This window comes from Hylobates moloch, unplaced genomic scaffold (assembly GCF_009828535.3).
Source record: "Hylobates moloch isolate HMO894 unplaced genomic scaffold, HMol_V3 SCAFFOLD_8, whole genome shotgun sequence".
Lineage (NCBI taxonomy): Eukaryota > Metazoa > Chordata > Mammalia > Primates > Hylobatidae > Hylobates > Hylobates moloch.
Genome location: NW_026652283.1, coordinates 65,000,930 through 65,020,952, shown reverse-complemented (window position 1 = coordinate 65,020,952; position 20,023 = coordinate 65,000,930).

Below are 20,023 nucleotides of genomic sequence, written 5' to 3'. Positions count from 1 at the left end.
GAAGGAAGGAAGGAAGGAAGGAAGGAAGGAAGGAAGGAAGGAAGGAAAAGAAATGCAAGTCAAAACCACAGGGAGATACCACTTCACACTCACTAGGAGGGCTATGTTTTTTTTGTTTTGTTTTGTTTTTTGAGACAGAATCTCGCTCTGTCACCCAGGCTGGAGTGCAGTGGCTCGATCTCGGCTCACTGCAAGCTCCATAGGCGGGCTATGATTTTAAAAATGGAAAGTAACACGTTTGGCAAAAATGTGGAGCAATAGGGAAGTTTGTGCATTGCTGGTGGGAATATAAAATGGTGCAGCCATTGTGGAAAATAGTTTGGCAACTCCTCAAAAAATTAAATACAGAATTCTCATTTGACCCAATAATTCCATTCCTAGGAACATAAGAGAAATGAAAACATATGTCCACACAGAGACTTGTACATGACATTTATAGCAGCACTATTCACAATAGCCAAATGTGGGAAAAACCCCAAATGCCCATCAAAGGATGAAAGGATAAACAAATCGTATTATATACATACAATGAAATATTATTCAGCCCCGAAAAGGAATAAAGTCCTGATATATGCTACACACCTGATAGGAGTCCTGATACATGAATCTTAAAAACATTATGCTAAGCAAAAGAAGCCAGACAAAAGGCCACATATTGCATGATTCCTTGTATTTGGAATACTCAGAATAGGCAAATCCATAGAGACAGAAAGCCGATTAGTGGAGGGGGAATAGAGAATAATTGCTTAATGAATGTAAGGTATTTTGTGGTGTGATGAAAAAGTTTTAAAACTAGAGAAAAACGGCCATTGTACGGCATTGTGAATGCACCAAATACCCCTGAATTATCTACTTTAAAAGTTAATTGAACATTATTTGAATTTCAGCTCCATTTTTGCATCAGACTCAAAACATAATAAAAATCTAATCTTTTCACTTAGAGGTCACCCCATAAACATCAGGACAAAACCCCAATAACTCATATTGGCATTCAAGTCCCTTCACGACTTGTGCCAAACTTATATCCTCCCCCTGATCTCCACCACTTCCCACAAGTCCTCTATACTCTAGCCACATGTTTCTCTCATAACTCTTCTTTGAAATGTCTTTTCACAACAGCTTTGCATATGCTGCTCTGCTTCCCCATCTAGACCATGCGCATCTCAAAAGCAGAAACAACATTTAATTCATCTTTGCATCCCGAGAGCCTAACCCTGAGTCTGGCATTTAGTGGACACTTAATGAATGTTTGCTGAATTGAATAGAATGTGCATGGAAACTCTGGGAAAAATCCTCCAGAATCCTTCAGATGGTGAATGTGCAGTGAAAAGGTGGAATGAGGCAATTCCCTCAAATTACAAATTAACCTATTTTGTTAAGAAAACATTAAGATGGATATCTTTTATTTTTCTGTGTGAAAATAAAAGAAAAATAATGCTGAAACGCAGTGAGTACCCTAAAGGTTTATTTTATATTAGATGGAGAGTTGAGAAGAAAAAATGTAAGTAAAGTAGGTGGCATAATAGGGATTTTTGCAATTTAACCTTAAAAAAGTGAAAATGGCTGCATTGAACACCTGTGGGCCTTCCGTGGAACTGTGTTCAACAGAAGGAAATAAGAGGAAGGGGAGATGTTAGGCAAGAGGGAGGAAAGGAAGTCAGCAGCTTCCCAGGTTCTGCCAAGTATCCTGCTGAGCTAAGGATATGGTGGTTGAGAATAGAGTGCGAGATTAAGAAGACCCTCAGCATAAATGGAGTCTCCCCTTGTTCAAACATGTTACTGACCTTCCCTTAAAAGAACCAACCAAAGAACACAGCACTGAGATTCACATACACAATAAGTTCAGAACTGATGTTCAGAAGTATAAGTTAAGCATTCCTAATTCGAAAATTCGAAATCCAAAATGCTCCAAAATCTGAAACTTTCTGAGTGCTGACATGACACTCAAAGAAATGCACATTAGAGCATTTCAGATTTCCAATTTCCTGATTAGGGATACTCAACCAGTAGGTATAATGCAAATTATTCCAAAATATCAAAAAAAAAAAAATACACAAAATCCAAAACACTTCTGGTCCCAAGCATTTTATATAAGGAATATACAACCTATAATAACAATTATAATAAAAGCTAACATTAACTACCCACTATGTGACAGCATGCCAGCTGAGGGGAACACTGAAATGAATAATGCACAATTATTATTATTTATTATTATTATTATTTGAGATGGAGTCTTGCTCTGTTGCCCAGGATGGAGTGCAGTGGTACACCGCCAGGGTTCAAGCAATTCTCCTGCCTCAGCCTCTTGAGTAGCTGGGATTACAGGTGCCCACCACCACGCCCGGCTAATTTTTGTATTTTTAGGAGAGATGGGGTTTTGCCATGTTGGCCAGGCTGGTGTCGAACTCCTAACTTCAGGTGATCCGCCCTCCTCAGCCTCCCGAAGTCCTGGGATTACCGGCGTGAGCCACTGCACTTGGCCATAATGCGCGATTTTTAACAAAAAGCCCATAGCCAAGTGAGATAGATAGACAAAGAAAGTTTAACTCAATAGTAAGTGTCACTGTTGACTTGCAGACAAAGTGCTGCTGAATTCTCATGCCTTAGTGGCTTTATCTATGAAATGGGGATTAGAATTCTAAGCTATCTTGAGCAGCACCTTGGAGTTAACTAGAGAATTAAAGGAGATGTGGCCTGAGGAGCAGAAGAATTTTCTCTTCTCTAGGAGACTACAGCAGGAGTTACTCTGAGCTATAGAAGGAGAATATCTGTTGGGAAGTTGCTGGAGGACAGAGATGTGACGCTTACTTATCTCTGCATCCCCGATAATACCAACATACGATGGTTGTTCAAACTTAAGTTTACTGAGTTTAACTGAAGCAAGTAGAATATGCTGTGTTGCAAGAATTTCTGCCAAACAACAGATCTGCCAGAGGCAGCAGGAATGCAAGCTTTCATTTGCACTCCACCAAAAAAAAGCAACTCCTGATGTAAAGGTGGAGAGTTGGTAAAAACAGAAAGTGGTAAGCAGAAATCCTCTTCTCATAATTCATTGTCAGGGATGGAGAAAAAATATTGGCATCTCAAAGAGGGGCCTTTAGGGAGATTGATGCCTAACAGAATAATACCTCGGTGTGCCACACAAAGCCACAGAAAAGTGGTCAGTAACCTTATTCACTGATTTTTCTGAGACAAATTCATCTGGGTGGCATGGTTCTGTAAATGGAACTCCAATCCTACTTGGGGATGCATAACGGTTAATTATATGGCCACAAGTCTTGGTATTTTTCAAAACAATACAAGTTCCAAGTAAATCTCAGTCAGAACATGCATTGATGTTGTTCCCTGAAATGTGATTTTTAAAATGTGGTTTTTAAAAATTATGTCCCTGGTGAAAAGGGACATAGGAAGATATTTTGTTCCCAGAATGTTGGGTTCTCAATCAGGTACCACAGATTTAGACTTGACAGGAAGATATGCAAAAAATTTACTCCAGGCAGATTCCAGCAGGCTACTTCTATAAAGATGTAGGTGCCAAAGTCCTTACATGGAGCCCAGGTGAGCCAGGCTGGACCTTACAGAGATAAGAAGATTACTTGACTCTTCCTCCTGAAAAAACACTAGAGCCAGCTAGAACCACTCTCCAAGTGTGACCCTCCAGAATCTTATCATGACTTGTGAAAGTAGAGGCATGGAAAGGTAAACCCAAAGAACAGCATTTTTGACATGTTTTAAGAACAATAAAGAAAAATTTACTCCAGGAAAGGCCAATCCGTACAACTATCAAAAGTCCCACTGCCTGTGAATGTGGCTCAATTGTCTCATTAGCCAACCCACGTCCTTGAACCTATGCAGAAAATGGTGTGGGGTCACAGGCTTTAAGTTCTCCCTCCCATTTAGACAGATACCTACAGTCATCACAGCTCAGTATTTCTATTAACCCAGCCAAGAACAAGGCAGGCATCATAAAAGATTCAGGGAGGACTTCTTCCTCTTGCCCTTTCTCTTGTTGGTATGGTGAGAGTAAAATTCTATCATCGAGAATTAATTTGAGTGTAACGTGGCTATGGCTATGTATTCCTCTTTCAAAAGCATATACGCATGGTGACAATATATGTTATGTAATGCTTTGTGGATTTGCTTCTTAATTGCATCTCTCACTACAAGAAAAGTTTGGTTCAGCAGGAATTAAGTAGGTACCCAAAGTGAGTGAAGGATAACAGACCTAAAAGAGAAGAAGCTCTCAAAAGTGGACTGGATTGCCACAAAAGCAAGCTCTTCAGCATAGAGGGAACTATGAGAACTTTGGAACTAGACAGACTTGGATTAACTTTTTCTTCTCCCTCTAATTAGCTGTGCAAGCTATAAGTCACCTAACCTCTCCTTGCCTCTGTTTCTGCATCTGTAAAATAGTAATAACAATATCTACCCTGAGGAGATCTTTAAGGATCTGAGTCAATGTATATAAAGTGCCTAGATGATATATCGATGTATGAAAATCTTCCCAGCATATAATAACATGGCAGTTGTACTCATAATCCCTTTCTATCTGCATTAGCAGAGTTGATGTAATAGGTTTCATAATGTCCCCACCCCCCAAGGCTAACAATCATATGAAAAAAAGCTCAACATCACTGATCATTAGAGAAATGCAAATCCAAGCCACAATGAGATACCATCTCACACCGGTCAGAATGGCTATTATAAAAAATCAAAAAATAGTAGGTGCTGGCAAGGTTGCAGAGAAAAAGGAATGCTTACGCATTATTGTAAATTAGTTCAACCATTGTGGAAGACAGTGTGTGATTCCTCAAAGACCAAACAACAGAAATACCGTTTGACTCAGCAATCCCATTACCGGGTATATACCCAAAGGAATGTAAATCATTCTATCATAAAGACACATGCATGTGTATGTTCACTGCAGCACTATTCACAATAGCAAAGAGATAGACTCAACCCAAAAGCCCATCAGTGACAGATTGGATAAAGAAAATGTGGTACATATATACCACAGACCCTTTGCAGGGTCATGGATGGAGCTGGAAGCCATATATATACACACATTGTTTAATGAATGAATGAATGGGTGTCTACTACTCTTCTCATCAGTGCCTAAGACAGATTTAACCTCTATTTAGCTTTCTTATTCTTTACAGCAGTACAAAGAGGAGAAACACAGAGTTTCTGAAGAAACTTGTGGTTTGTTTAAGTTATGCAACCAGCTCTGACTCTAAAATATTGATAGAGGACTTGATAAACTACTATATATTATGACAGCTTTTACTCATTTGAAACAAGTTTATTTCAGGACCTGTGGTAAGCAGAATTCTATGATAACATCATGCCCATTGTCTCTCATCCTTGTATAATTTCCTCTTCTTGTGTGTGGTGAGAACCTGTGAATCAGATGAAATATCACTCTCCTGATCGTATTACATGATACGGCAAAGGGATCTCACAGATGCAATTAAGGTCACAAATAAGTTGATCTTATCCTGGGAGAGGCCGACCTAGTCAGGTAAGCCCTTAAATGCAGTTTTCTCTGGCTGGCTTTGGAGGAAGCAAGCAAACAGCCATTCTCTGAGCTGCTTACCGAGAAGGGCAGTCTCCAGGAGCTGAGGGTGCTCCCTGCCTGACAGCTGGCAAGGAAATATGGACCTCATCATATAATCACAGCACCCTGAACTAACTTGGAAGAGGACCTCCCAGATGGGAGCTCGGCCTCAGCTGACACCGTGATCACCGCCCTGTGAAGGCTAAGCAGAGGACCCAGTTAGGTTGTGCCCAAACTCCTCAGCCACGGAAGCCGTGAAATAGTAAATGTGTGTTGCTTCAGCTGCAAAGTTTGTAGTAATTTGTTACACAGCAATAGAAAACTAAAACAGAGCCAATATTGTCAAACTCTGCATAGCAGCTGATTTTTTTTTTTTTTTTTCTGAGAACGATAAGCATGCTGAGTTAGAACTTTCCATGAGAAGACAGATTTTAATTATCTGGGTATCCAAAGCATCAACGTGCTTTTCTCACTCTGAAAACTCAAAAATAGCTGCACAGATTTTCTTTAGAACTTTCCAAAAATAAGATTTTCTTCAGAGCTGAAATCAAGTGTGTGAAATGTTAATCTAGAAGGAAAAAGAAGCTTAAGTAGTATAAATAGCTTAAAATAGGCTACAGGGACTGACCTATGGGGGGCTCTGAGGAAAATTGCTAATTGTTTAGAATAGCAGAAATGTTCAATTACCAGTTGCATGCAAGGTATCAGTAGAGGCCGTATGCTTGTTGGTTTCCTAGTCACCCCAAGAGTAGAGACAGGGCCAAAGACTGAACCATGATGGAGAGGTCATCCATACTAAACGCAATTCCAAAATGTACTCACACACCCAGAAAAGATTTTGTAAGGGTGCATGGTCCTTTTTTATGGCTTTAAACAGGAGTGTGATTACATAAAATTAACAAGAATACACTTTTCTTTTTAAAACTCTTCAGAAAGTAAGTCAGTTAACCTGCTTGGGTCCACATTTCCTCATCTCTGAACAGCACTGCAAGGTTCTTTTAAGCTTTATAATTCTGCTATGAGATTCCTCCATCTTTTTATCTACCGGTTTTGTCAGTGTTAGATGAGGTTGACTATGAAAGACATCCAGTACCTAGTAAGAAGTCAACAAATGTGAATTCTTCATAGTAAAATATTTCATCCATCTTGGCTGCTGGCACAGCTATTACAAAACCTTTCGCCATAAGACTGATTTGCCAAAGCTTTTCATCACCTTTCCAAAGCATCACTTGATTTCTCTTTAATTATGGAGAATTTAAAGGCAAAATTAATCTTCTAGAAAGGACTAGCTATAGAAAAGCATTCTAAGAAGATTCTTAACCTTGATCCCTACTTGTACATTCCCTTAATGGTTATTTGTAAATTTCAGCACTATATTGGGTTCCTATACCCTGCTAGTTATCTCTATCTAGATGCCACACTACTCCTCAAACTCAGCTTACCCAAATTTAAACGTTATTTTCTCTCCCCAATCAGCCCATGTATGCCAGATTTTACTGACTGAATTTGGGCAAGTAATTTTAGCTCACTGAGCCTCAGCTTCCTTTGCTGTAAAATTAGAATAATAATCCCTGCACTCTAACAAAGACATCACGGGCCCAACGATAATGTGCAAAGCGCATGCAAACCATTTCACATAAAACACACTTAGGTTTTATGTGTTATGAGGTTGTTGGTTTCTCCTATTTTCTTCTACTGCATTTCACAAACCCACTTAAGTACAACGATTTGGCTTATTTCAAAAGCACATTATAAGCAGTCTTTTCACTTTTGCTTACTCTGATTCCTCTGAGTGGATTTGTTTCTTTCCTTTCTTCTTATTTCAGTTGGATTTTTTCTTTTAAGATCCAGATACATTTCATCTTCCCCATAAAGTGTTCTTCTACATCCCTGATCTATGATCATAGCCCTTATATGTTGTAAGCTTTTGAATTTCTAGAGTTCTGCACTAGTCATTTGGCACTTAGCTTTGGACAACCTGTAGCACTTATCTTTTTATGTAGTCTTGGATGCACAATGAAAATATTAATTCTTTGAGAGCAGGGTCCTCTTTGCTAGCCCAGTGCCATACACAAGCTGACATTCTGTAAACATTAGTTGCTTTGTTGGAGTGACATCATTTCAATTATGAATTCTAATCATTCTTAGGTAAATTGGAGACTCTCAGTGTCAATAGGTTGACACTTTATAAATTTTAATTAGCATATTGGCAATTATACTCCACAGCTGTTTTCATAGGGCACTTCATAATTATTCTTCAGTTTTTGTCAAGATATTCTCAGGAGGTGAGTGATAAAGATCATTCCCTGCCATTCTTTTGCTCCAAATTTAGAAAAGCATAGTACAGTGATTTTATGAAATATATTGAGAAGATTCAGGATAAAAATTGACATAAAAAAGTAAAATTCTTTCTTAGCCACTTTGCCAGTGAAAATCCTTCTCTAGCATTTGTTCCTACAGAAAAGCAAATAATATCTTATTTGATTTTGTTGAACTGCTTGTAGTCCTTGAAGATTGGGTGAGTCTCTGGTCTTCTATTCAAATTGAAATGTTTTACTTTAATAACTCAAGAAAAGATAATTTTAGTATATCTTGGCTGTCATATCTGATATTGTTTATTGACTGTTTTCTGATTATGATAATGCAAACAAAACCCAAAGTAAGTAGAAGCAATGAAATAATAAAGATTAGAAAACAATAAAATAGAAAAAAATGTTTAAAAAAAATAAAATCAATAAAACTGATAAACCTCTAGCCAAGCTGATCAGGCAAAACAGAAAAGACACAACTTGACGATATCAACGATGAAAGAGAAAACATCACTAGAGTTCCTAGGGACATTAAAAGGAAAATAAGGAAAAATAATGAACAGCCTTCCTCCAATAAATTCAATAATGTAGGTAAAATGGAAAGTTTTTTATTTTTTTATTTTTTTTAATTTTTATTTTTATTATACTTAGGGTATATGTTTTAGGGTACATGTGCACAACGTGCAGGTTTGTTACATATGTATCCATGTGTCATGTTGGTGTGCTGCACCCATTAACTCTTCATTTAACATTAGGTATACCTCCTAATGCTATCCCTCCCCCCGCACCCCACAACAGTCCCCGGTGTGTGATGTTCCCCTTCCTCTGTCCATGTGTTCTCATTGTTCAATTCCCACCTATGAGTGAGAACACAGGGTGTTTGGTTTTTTGTCCTTGTGATAGTTTGCTGAGAATGATGGTTTCCAGCTTCATCCATGTACCTACAAAGGACATGAACTCATCATTTTTTATGGCTGCATAGTATTCCATGGTGTATATGTGCCGCATTTTCTTAATCCAGTCTATGATTGTTGGACATTTGGGTTGGTTCCAACTCTTTGCTATTGTGAATAGTGCCACAATAAACATACGTGTGCATGTGTCTTTATAACAGCATGTTTTATAATCCTCTGGGTATATACCCAGTAATGGGATGGCTGGGTCAAATGGTATTTCTAGTTCTAGATCCCTGAGGAATCGCCACACTGACTTCCATAATGGTTGAACTAGTTTACAGTCCCACCAACAGTGTAAAAGTGTTCCTATTTCTCCACATCCTCTCCAGCACCTGCTGTTTCCTGACTTTTTAATGATCACCATTATAACTGGTGTGAGATGGTATCTCATTGTGGTTTTGATTTGCATTTCTCTGATGGCCAGTGATGATGAGCATTTTTTCATGTGTCTGTTGGCTGCATAAATGTCTTCTTTTGAGAAGTGTCTGTTCATATCCTTTGCCCACTTTTTGATGGGGTTGTTTGTTTTTTTTCTTGTAAATTTGTTTGAGTTCTTTGTAGATTCTGCATATTAGCCATTTGTCAGATGAGTAGACTGCAAAAATTTTCTCCCATTCTGTAGGTTGCCTGTTCACTCTGATGGTAGTTTCTTTTGCTATGCAGAAGCTCTTTAGTTTAATTAGATCCCATTTGTCAATTTTGGCTTTTGCTGCCATTGCTATCGATGTTTTAGACATGAAGTCCGTGCCCATGCCTATATCCTGAATGGTATTGCCTAGGTTTTCTTCTAGGGTTTTTATGGTTTTAGGTCTAACATTTAAGTCTTTAATCCATCTTGAATTAATTTTTGTATAAGGCATAAGGAAGGGATCCAGTTTCAGCTTTCTACATATGGCTAGCCAGTTTTCCCAGCACCATTTATTAAATAGGGAATCCTTTCCCCATTGCTTGTTTTTGTCAGGGTTGTCAAAGATCAGGTAGTTGTAGATATGCAGCATCATTTCTGAGGGCTCTGTTCTGTTCCATTGGTCTATATCTCTGTTTTGGTACCAGTACCATGCTGTTTTGGTTACTGTAGCCTTGTAGTATAGTTGAAGTTAGGTAGCATGAAGCCTCCAGCTTTGTTCTTTTGGCTTAAGATTGACTTGGCAGTGTGGGCTCTTTTTTGGTTCCATATGAACTTTAAAGTAGTTTTTTCTAATTCTGTGAAGAAAGTCATTGGTGGTTTGATGGGGATGGCATTGAATCTATAAATTACCTTGGGCAGTATGGCCATTTTCACAATACCGATTCTTCCTACCCATGAGCATGGAATGTTCTTCCATTTGTTTGTATCCTCTTTTATTTCATTGAGCAGTGGTTTGTAGTTCTCCTTGAAGAGGTCCTTCACATCCCTTGTAAGTTGGATTCCTAGGTATTTTATTCTCTTTGAAGCAATTGTGAATGAGAGTTCACTCATGATTTGGCTCTGTTTGTCTGTTATTGGTGTATAAGAACGCTTGTGATTTTTGCACATTGATTTTGTATCCTGAGACTTTGCTGAAGTTGCTAATCAGCTTAAGAAGGTTTTGGGCTGAGACAATGGGGTTTTCTAGATATACAATCATGTCATCTGCAAATAGGGACAATTTGACTTCCTCTTTTCCTAATTGAATACCCTTTATTTCCTTCTCCTGCCTGCTTGCCCCAGCCAGAACTTCCAACACTATGTTGAATAGGAGTGGTGAGAGAGGGCATCCCTGTCTTGTGTGAAATTAAGGCAATAATTAATAGGTTACCAACCAAAAAAAGTCCAGGACCGGATGGATTCACAGCCGAATTCTACCAGAGGTACACGGAGGATCTGGTACCATTCCTTCTGAAACTATTCCAATCAATAGAAAAAGAGGGAATCCTCCCTAACTCATTTTATGAGGCCAGCATTATCCTTATACTAAAGCCTGGCAGAGACACAACAAAAAAAGAGAATTTTAGACCAATATCCCTGATGAACATCGATGCAAAAATCCTCAATAAAATACTGGCAAACTGAATCTAGCAGCACATCAAAAAGCTTATCCACCATGATCAAGTGGGCTTCATCCCTCGGATGCAAGGCTGGTTCAACATACGCAAATCAATAAACGTAATCCAGCATATAAACAGAACCAATGACAAAAACCACATGATTATCTCAATAGATGCAGAAAAGGCCTTTGACAAAATTCAACAACTCTTCATGCTAAAAACTCTCAATAAATTAGGTATTGATGGGACGTATCTCAAAATAACAAGAGCTATCTATGACAAACCCACAGCCAATATCATACTGAATGGGCAAAAACTGGAAGCATTCCCTTTGAAAACTGGAAAGTTTTTTTTAAAAGAAGCAAACTACCCAACTCGTTCAAAAACTAAAAGATAACCTGAATAGTTTTTTGTCTATGTTCGAAGAAAATTGAACTTATAACTAAAAATTCTTCCCCACATGATACCCCAGACCCAGATGATTTCATAGTTGAATTCTTTCAAACATTTATTGAAGAAATAATGTCAATTCTTTATTTTTTCTTTGTCCAAGATGGTGGATTAGAGGCATTGCCAGCATACCTCTCCCACTTGGAATGACAAAATAGTATGTAGAGATTCACACTGTGAACTTTTTTCAAGAAGCGATGCAGAAACTGAACAGGGAAACCAAAGGAATCTATAGACCCTTTGAAGAAAGCAACAGGCTGCAGCCTACACAGAGAGTCAGGTGAAGGGCTATGAGTCCCTAGGGTGAGAGGAGAGACTGCCCCTGGGACACACAGCCCCTCCAGGGGCCCTGGAAGTCTAGGACCCAGGGGAAGGCCTTAACCCTACCCAGTACAGGAACCAACCTGGGGTGGTACATGGAATATAAAAGTAGGAACAGCACAGGAAGACCCTTGCATGCACTCCCAGTTTCCAGTGCAGACAGAGGGAAAGCATTTTTCACTGTTCCTCACAGAGGACCCTGCAGAGCACAGCCAAATAGTTCAGGCAGGGGTCTCAGGTTGAAAGAAGCCCCCAACTGGGTTTCACAATATAATCTTGGGTAAGGACGAACTCCCTTAGCCACGGCTGGGGCAGTGAAAAGTGTGCTCCAGCTGCTAGTGCAGGAACCACAAGTGCAGAAGCTGGGTGCCCAGCTTCGCAGTGGATAGGGAGGGGCATGGACTGAAAGCCACAGTTGCCATCTCCAGAGGGAAAGCATATGCTTTGGAGCAGTTGTGAGTTCTGAATGCAGGCCACCTGGAACTGAGCCCACTGCTGCCAGTGGAACGCTGCAGGAGTGGATATGCCTCGTCAAGTGTGTGGGATCTGTGTGGGGCTTACCATCGCCTGCTACTCCCCTCTCCCTGTGCTAACTCTTCTGTGCAGCAGAGGCAGCAATACTACCCTCTGGAATATCAACCTGGTGGCCTGAGAACTGCTCCTGTCTTCTGATACCCACAGGGGATGCTGCTTACCCTGCATGAGACTCACAGTACAAACCTACCTGACTCAGTCCCCACCTGGCTTTGCCCTACCACCTGCCCTGGTAGCTTAACACAAAAGATAGAATCTTTTGGAAGCTATATAGCTTCTTTCATTGCCTGAGAAACCAGAGTATCCTCCTCTCCGCAGGCAAAATAAGGCAAGCAAAAATCCCACTGCTACCACTGCAGCTGATGCTCTTTTGCAAGCACCACCTCCTAGCTGGAGACCAACCAATGCAGTCCATTACAGCATCTCCTGATAGAATAACACTGCACCCAGGAAGGAGAAAACAGCTGCATGATCTCAGCTATCACCACTGCCTGCACCACTCTGGCTAACCAGGAGGTCCTGAGTCCGTCCATATGACTAGTTCATTACTACTTTAACTGGCATTTGAGAAAGCCAATACACTAAGGCTAACAATAACCAAGGAATCTCACAGAGTATACATCATTCCCCTGCCACCTCCATTAGAGCTGGTGCTGCTACCCACTGCTGGGAGACTTGAGGTCATATCACTGGATCCCTTGCAGACATTTTCCAGCTCCTGCCTGGAGTGTGGCAACCTCACTGGGTGGCTAGACCCAGAGGAGCAACAACACTCAAAGTAGTCTGTCTCCCAGGTACTCCCACTCCTAGGGGAAGAGGGAGTGTACCACAGTAAGGGAATACCCTGTGAGACAAAGTAATCTGTATGGCAGGCCTTGAGCACCAGATCTTTCCACTGGTGGGAAGTTTCTTTCAGCAGAGGCAGAGTTGCAGTGCTGGGCTCAGCAGGGAACATCTTCGGTTCTAACCCAACAGTCAGACAGCCCTGGTGTGTGTAAAGGGTATTGGAGAAGGGGACATCTTTCCCCCCTTGTCCACTATTGCAGGCACAGTTGGGGCTTCTGCCATGGGAACTTGGCATGGGTGCAACTATAGACAGCCTTTCTCAAACATGTCGGAGCGACTGTATTCCTGCAGAAGGAACACCCTCCAGGTTCAGGCTTGCAAGAGAGACAGAGTCACATTTCCTCTCTACTTGGAATTTCAACACTCCTACAGATGAAAAGAGGCACCTGTGTGATCTGAATAGCTACAGCACTGGGACAGGGGTGTGTCTAAGAGTTATAACTCTCTTGCTAACCTGTCAGGGGACCTGAGGTGGCTCCAACCCTTCCCCCTATTAAGACCTCAATGTGACCCACTGAGAGCTCCTCCAGCCCCCTCTGTCAAGGCTTGGACATCTGCCTACCATTGGGTATTGCATTTACCCACCTGCTTTAGCCACAGCTGGTTCCTACCCAGAGACACCTCCCCTACTGGCCTGAAGCCTAAATCATCAAACCAGTAAATAAAATACTGGGGAAAAATAAATAAATAAATAAAAAGGTGCACACCACATGACTATATGATAAGCTTCGAGAAACCTCTACCATTCCAACCCCAAAGGAGACAGCGAACTTGCTCACACACTGAGCACATTGCTACTACAACCAGCATATGAGAAAGCCACTATACAAAGACTCTGTATTACCAAGGAACTCTTACAGAGTCTTCACCCCTGAAAGCATCAAGAACCAAATATAATTAACTATAAGCATTAAAGTCACATCCTTAAAGGGAAAAAAGAAATTAACAAACAAATGAAGAAACACAGTTAAATAAACATAAATTCAAGAATAATGAGAAGAAATAGGCTACCCAAATGAGAAGGAACCAGAAAAATAACTCTGGTAATATGACAAAAGAAGGTTCTATAACACCCTTAAAGATCACACTAGCTCTTCAGCAATAGATCCAAACCAAGATGAAATCTTTGAAATACCAGATAAGGAATTCAGACGGTCAATTATTAAGCTACTCAAGGGGATTTCAGGGAAAGGTGAAAACCATCACAAAGAAATTTAGAAAGCATTTCAGGATATGAATGAAAAATTTTCTAGAAAGACAGATATTTTAAAGAAAAACCAATCAGAACTTCTGGAAATGAAAGACATACTTAGGGAATTACACAATGCTGTGGAAAGTTTTAACAATAGACTACAACAAGTAGAAGAAAGAATTTCAGAGCTCAAAGACAATGCTTTTGAATTAACCTAATCAGAAAAAAATAAAGAAAAGATAATCAAAAGAAATGAACAAAGTCTTCAAGAAATATGGGATTATGTAAAATGGTCAAACCTAAGAATAATTGTTGTTCCTAAGGAAGAGGAGAACACAGTAAGTCTGGGAAACATATTTCAGGGAATAATTGAAGAAAAACTCCCTGGTCTGGCTAGAAATCTAGATATCCAAATCCAAGAGGATCAAAGAACTCCTGGGAAATTCATCGCAAAAAGATCTTCACCAAGGCATGTAGTCATCAGGCTATCTAAAGTCAACATGATACAAAGAATTCTAAGTGCACTAAAACAAAAGTATCAGGTAACCTACAAAGGAAAACCTTTCAGACTAACAGCAGACTTCTCGGCAGAAACCTTATAGGCCAGAGAAGATTGGGGTTCTATCTTCAACCCCTTTAAACAGAACAACTGTTAGCCAAGAACTTTGTATCCAGCAAAACTGTTTCATAAATGAAGGTGAAATAAATTATTTTCAGACAAACAAATGCTGAGGGAATCTGCCACCACCAGACCAGCCCTACAGTAAATGCTAGAAGGAGTTCTAAACCTTGAAATAAAAGTCAAATATCCACCAAAATAGAACCTCTTGAAAGCTTAAAACTCACAAGGGCTGTAAACAACAACACAATGAAAAAAAGTCAAACTTAGGTAACAACATGATAAAGAGAACAGTACCTCACATCTCAATATTATCATTGAATGTAAATGGCCTAAATGCTACACTTAAAAGATACGGAATGGCAGAAAGGATTTTTAAAAATCACAAACCAAATATTTGCTGTCTTCAACAGGCTCACCTAACATGTAAGGATTCATATAAACTCAAGGTAAAAGGGTGTAAAAAGATATTCCATGCAAATGGAAAGCAAAAGTGAGCAGGAATAGCTATTCTTATATTAGGAAAACAAAAAACAGACTTCAAAGGTTAATGGTAAACTATATAATGATAAAAGGATCAATCCAACAGAAGATATTACATTCCTAAATTTATATGTTCCTAACACTGTAGATCCCAGATTCACAAAACCATTATGACTAGACCTCAGAAATGAGATAGACAGCAACACAATAGTAGTGGGACACTTCAATACACCACTGACAGTACTAGACAGATATTTGAAAAAGAAAGTCAAGAAAGAAACCATGGACTTAAAAGGCATGCTGGAACAAATGGACTTAACAGATATTTACAGAACATTCTACCCAAGAACTGCAGAATATACATTCTACTCATAAGCACATGGAACATTCTCCAAGATAAACCATATGGTAGGCCACAAAACACATCTCAATAAATTTTAAAAAATTGAAATCATATCAAGTATCTTCTCAGACCACAGCAGAATAAAACTAGAAATCAAATCTAAAAGGAATCCTCAAAATTATAATGTGGAATAACTGGAACTGTCTCATACATTGCAACAGGTACATCTATTATACATCTATTATACTTTGAAAACAATTTTGGCAGTTTCTTATAAAGTTAACCCTTACCAAATAATCTAATAATTCCATTCCTACATATTTACCCAAGAGAAATGAAAATGAGCACACAAACACTTGTACACTAATGGTCATAGAAGCTTTATTTATCATAGTAAGCAAATTGAAGCAACCCAAATGCCCAACAATTAGTGAATGGAAAACCAAATTGTAGTGTATCTATACAATAGAATACTATTCAGCAACACAAAGGAACAAACTACTGATACATCCAACAACATGGACGAATCTCAAAACCATTATGCTAGACACTAGCGTAGAAACCTACACACTATAAGAATCTGTTTACATGAAATGTTAGAAAAGGCAAAACTATAGCACCAGAAAGCAGATAGTGGTTATTAGGGGTCAGGGAGTCAGAGGAAGGGAATACATAAAAGCATAGAAATTTGGGGGGTGATCAAAATATTCTTTAATTGTGGTGGTGGTTACACAGGTATAAATGGTTGTCAAAAGTCATCAAATTAGACATTTAAATTAGTGAATTTTGTTGTATGTAAATTATCTCCCAATAAAGCTTCTAAAAATAACAATTTGATTACAGATAATTTTGCTATATTTCTATTTTATAGTTTTTCTATGGTTTTAAAAACTAAAAAATTTATACACTTTATTTGCTACTTCCTAACTTAATCTCAAATAATAAACATTCCCCATATTATTAAAATCTCTGTAATCATTTAATTCCTGCATAATATTCCAATTAAACATATGCCACCCTTAATTAATCATTCCTTACTGGTAGGAATTTAGATTGTTTTCTATTATCCTCTAAACTAATACTCTGATATACTTTGTATACATATTCTTGTATATTTTGGGGATTTTTTTCTTATATTTTCTTGTGTGTATGTGTGTGTGTGTGTGTGTGTGTGTGTGTGTGTGTGTGTGTGATGGAGTCTTGCTCTGTCACCCAGGTTGGAGTGCAGTAGCATGATCTCGGCTCACTGCAAGCTCCACCTCCCAGGTTCACGCCATTCTCCTGCCTCAGCCTCCTGAGTAGCTGGGACTACAGGCGCCCACCACCACGCCCAGCTAATTTTTTGTATTTTTAGCAGAGACGGGGTTTCACCATGTTAGCCAGGATGGTCTCGATCTCCTGACCTTGTGATCCACCCGCCTCGGCCCCCCAAAGTGCTGGGATTACAGGTGTGAGCCACCATGCCTGGCCTTGCTTTTATTTTCAAAGATAAAATTATTAGGAAAAACTATAAGAACATTTTAAGAATATTTAAACATACCGTTAATTTTTTTCCAGGAAGATTGTACTGATTCAGTTCTCACTAGTAGTACATCAAAACAGCAATTTTACTGTACTCCTGCCACAACTGAATGTTATCATTGTTTTAAATATTTGTTTAAACCCTCTTCTGAAACTTTACACGTCAGCTTAGCATTGGCTTGTAACTCTTCCCTGTATTTCTGTGCGTAGGCAGTCCATATTATTCACCCTCCTTTGGGCAGGGTCCACTTCATCCATCCAAATATCCCAAGGATCTGGGATATTTGCAGATTCCCTGGGTCATGTAAGGGTCTACTCTGACATCATCTCATGTTATTCTACAGCTTGAGTCTGTCTCCTTGTGTTACTTCTGTCTGGCCAGTGATCTCTCAGTGTGTTTTTGAATCCTCAGTGTTTGTATCATCTCTAGTGATTAAAATTTTAACATAGCACAACACAGCATAGACAAGGCACCTCTTTTCCTATGATGCAGCTCAGCAACACAGCACAATTCATCTTCCATGTAGGACAGCTGTGATTTGTGCTTCGTTGATGTCTGCCTCTCTACTTTTCTTCATCGCTCTCCTCTCATCTCCCCCATTTAGCATCTTTCACAGTTACAAGCAATGATCAGATAAACAGAGAGATGAAGGTAGTACAAAAGAAATCTGAGCCTTATCCTCTCTGTGGCTATGTTGGATCAATTTTCAGCCCATCTTCCCTAGTCCCTTCTCTGCTGGACTTAATGTTCCCTTCCTCCTGCCAGCTTAATCCTATCCAGGTCCTGTGTCAGTACTGACTACAGCTGCCTTAGTTCCAGCAGGCTCCAACTGGTTCTGGAGTTGGTCTGGGATATGATCATCTTTTATTTCTGACTCAACCTGTAAGACTCAGCTTGGGTATATACTCCTCTGTATTAGAGCTCCCAGGATGGCTTGACGCCATTCTCGTGTGCTGCAGTGGCACCGTCTGCTTGCCTCTGTTATTATACACTTCCAGCTTGATTCCAACTGCCTGTTGACAAGGCAGCCTTCCCCACTGGAGATGAGAGCTCCAGGAGGTCAGGGGCTAGCTCATCATCTACGTATCCCTGGCAATTTACACAGTTGTTGGAGCCTGGCCCAAGCCTCCCTGTTTTCTACTCTTGTTTTCCTACAACATACTCCTCACACAGCGGCCATGATGATCATTTAGAAACATAAATCATCCTTTCCCTGTAATTTACCAGTTTTCAGAGTAAGGGGTTGGTGCCCTACTTTTCTGAAATGGTATTTGTTGTGTTTTTGTTTTGGCTGGTGGTTTTGTGGTTCTCTAGCAGTTTTTAGTTTTTGTCTGTGTTATTATGAACTAATAGGCTTAAAATATATTCAATATGAGATAATCAATTTCAGCCACTATTGTTTTTGATGTTAAGATTGCCCCATCTTGCACCCGCAGAAGTTCTTTCAAACTAGTCCCTGGGAGATCTTTTTGACACAGCCCTGTTATCTTTGAGGGATTCTTTATTGCCACCACAAGGTTTATCATAAGGTTCATCTTACTTATTTCACCCTGGACTTGGACTCAGTCCTTCTCCATGAATCTCTGGTCCCTTTTAGTGTTAATGTTACTTAGAAACCATAATCTGAACATGTATGGATATTTCTTGCCACTGGTTTGTCATTATTTCTAAGAATTTGAGTGGATAAAATTAGGGAATACTCATTTTGGTTGTCCTGTTTTACTACATTTAAAAATAAAAAAATCTCTAGTTGATGAGGAACATTTTTTTCCTTAGAGAAGAATTATAGTTATTAAATGTAGAAGAATTGGTGAAATTAGAAAACCCCCATTTAACAACACTAATGAAATAATTGATTCAGGCAATGAACATTAACAGATGCTAAAACCATTAAGAGAAGAGATGATAGGGACCTTTACAATGGAAGAATCAGCAACGGAAGAATCAGGCTGTCTCATCTGAAGCCATTGATCAATGTAAGCAGTTTCAAAATGAGACAACCAGACATTATGTGCTGCATGATGTAATGCAATAAAAAAATACACAACATCACTTACAAACTTTTCTTGCCAAAAATTGTTAAACTTGAGTTGAATCAAGACTTACATCTAACTTTTAGTTTGCAGACCAGTTGGAGAGCAAATAGACAAATCCAGAATTTGAACCAATTTGTAGGACAGCTAACTCAGTTTCTTCCAGAATTCAAGGACCAGAAAAAAAAAGGAGTGGGGGTGGGGGGTGGGGGAATCTGTTCTAAATTAAAAGAGACTTGAAAGACATCCCAAATGCCGTGATTATATCTCAACTGGATCCTGATTCAAATAAATCAATTGTAAATGGCAATGGAGGTTATCACTGAGCAAGGTGACCATGGATGATTTCTTTCTTCTTTATACTTCTCTGGACAACTGTCTTTTCTTTCTTACTTTCTTTCTTTCTTTTTTTTTTTTTTTTTTTGAGACGGAGTCTTGCTCTGTCACCCAGGGTGGATTGCAGTGGTGCGATCTCCGCTCACTGCAAGCTCCGCCTCCCAGGTTCACACCATTCTCCTGCCTCAGCCTCCTGAGTAGCTGGGACTACAGGCACCCACCACCACGCCCGGCTAATTTTTTGTATTTTTAGTAGAGATGGGGTTTCACCGTGTTAGCCAGGGTGGTCTCAATCTCCTGACCTCGTGATCCACCCGCCTCGGCCTCCCAAAGTGCTGGGTTTACAGGCGTGAGCCACCGTGCCTGGCCACTTCTCTGGACAACTTTCTATTAGCCCCTTGCTGCAATAGACATACTCACATCATAATCATATATTAAATTTGGAAAATAAAAATAGGAATAATCTCTTCCAGGCTTCTCTCACATTCACACCAACAATGGTTATTATTTTA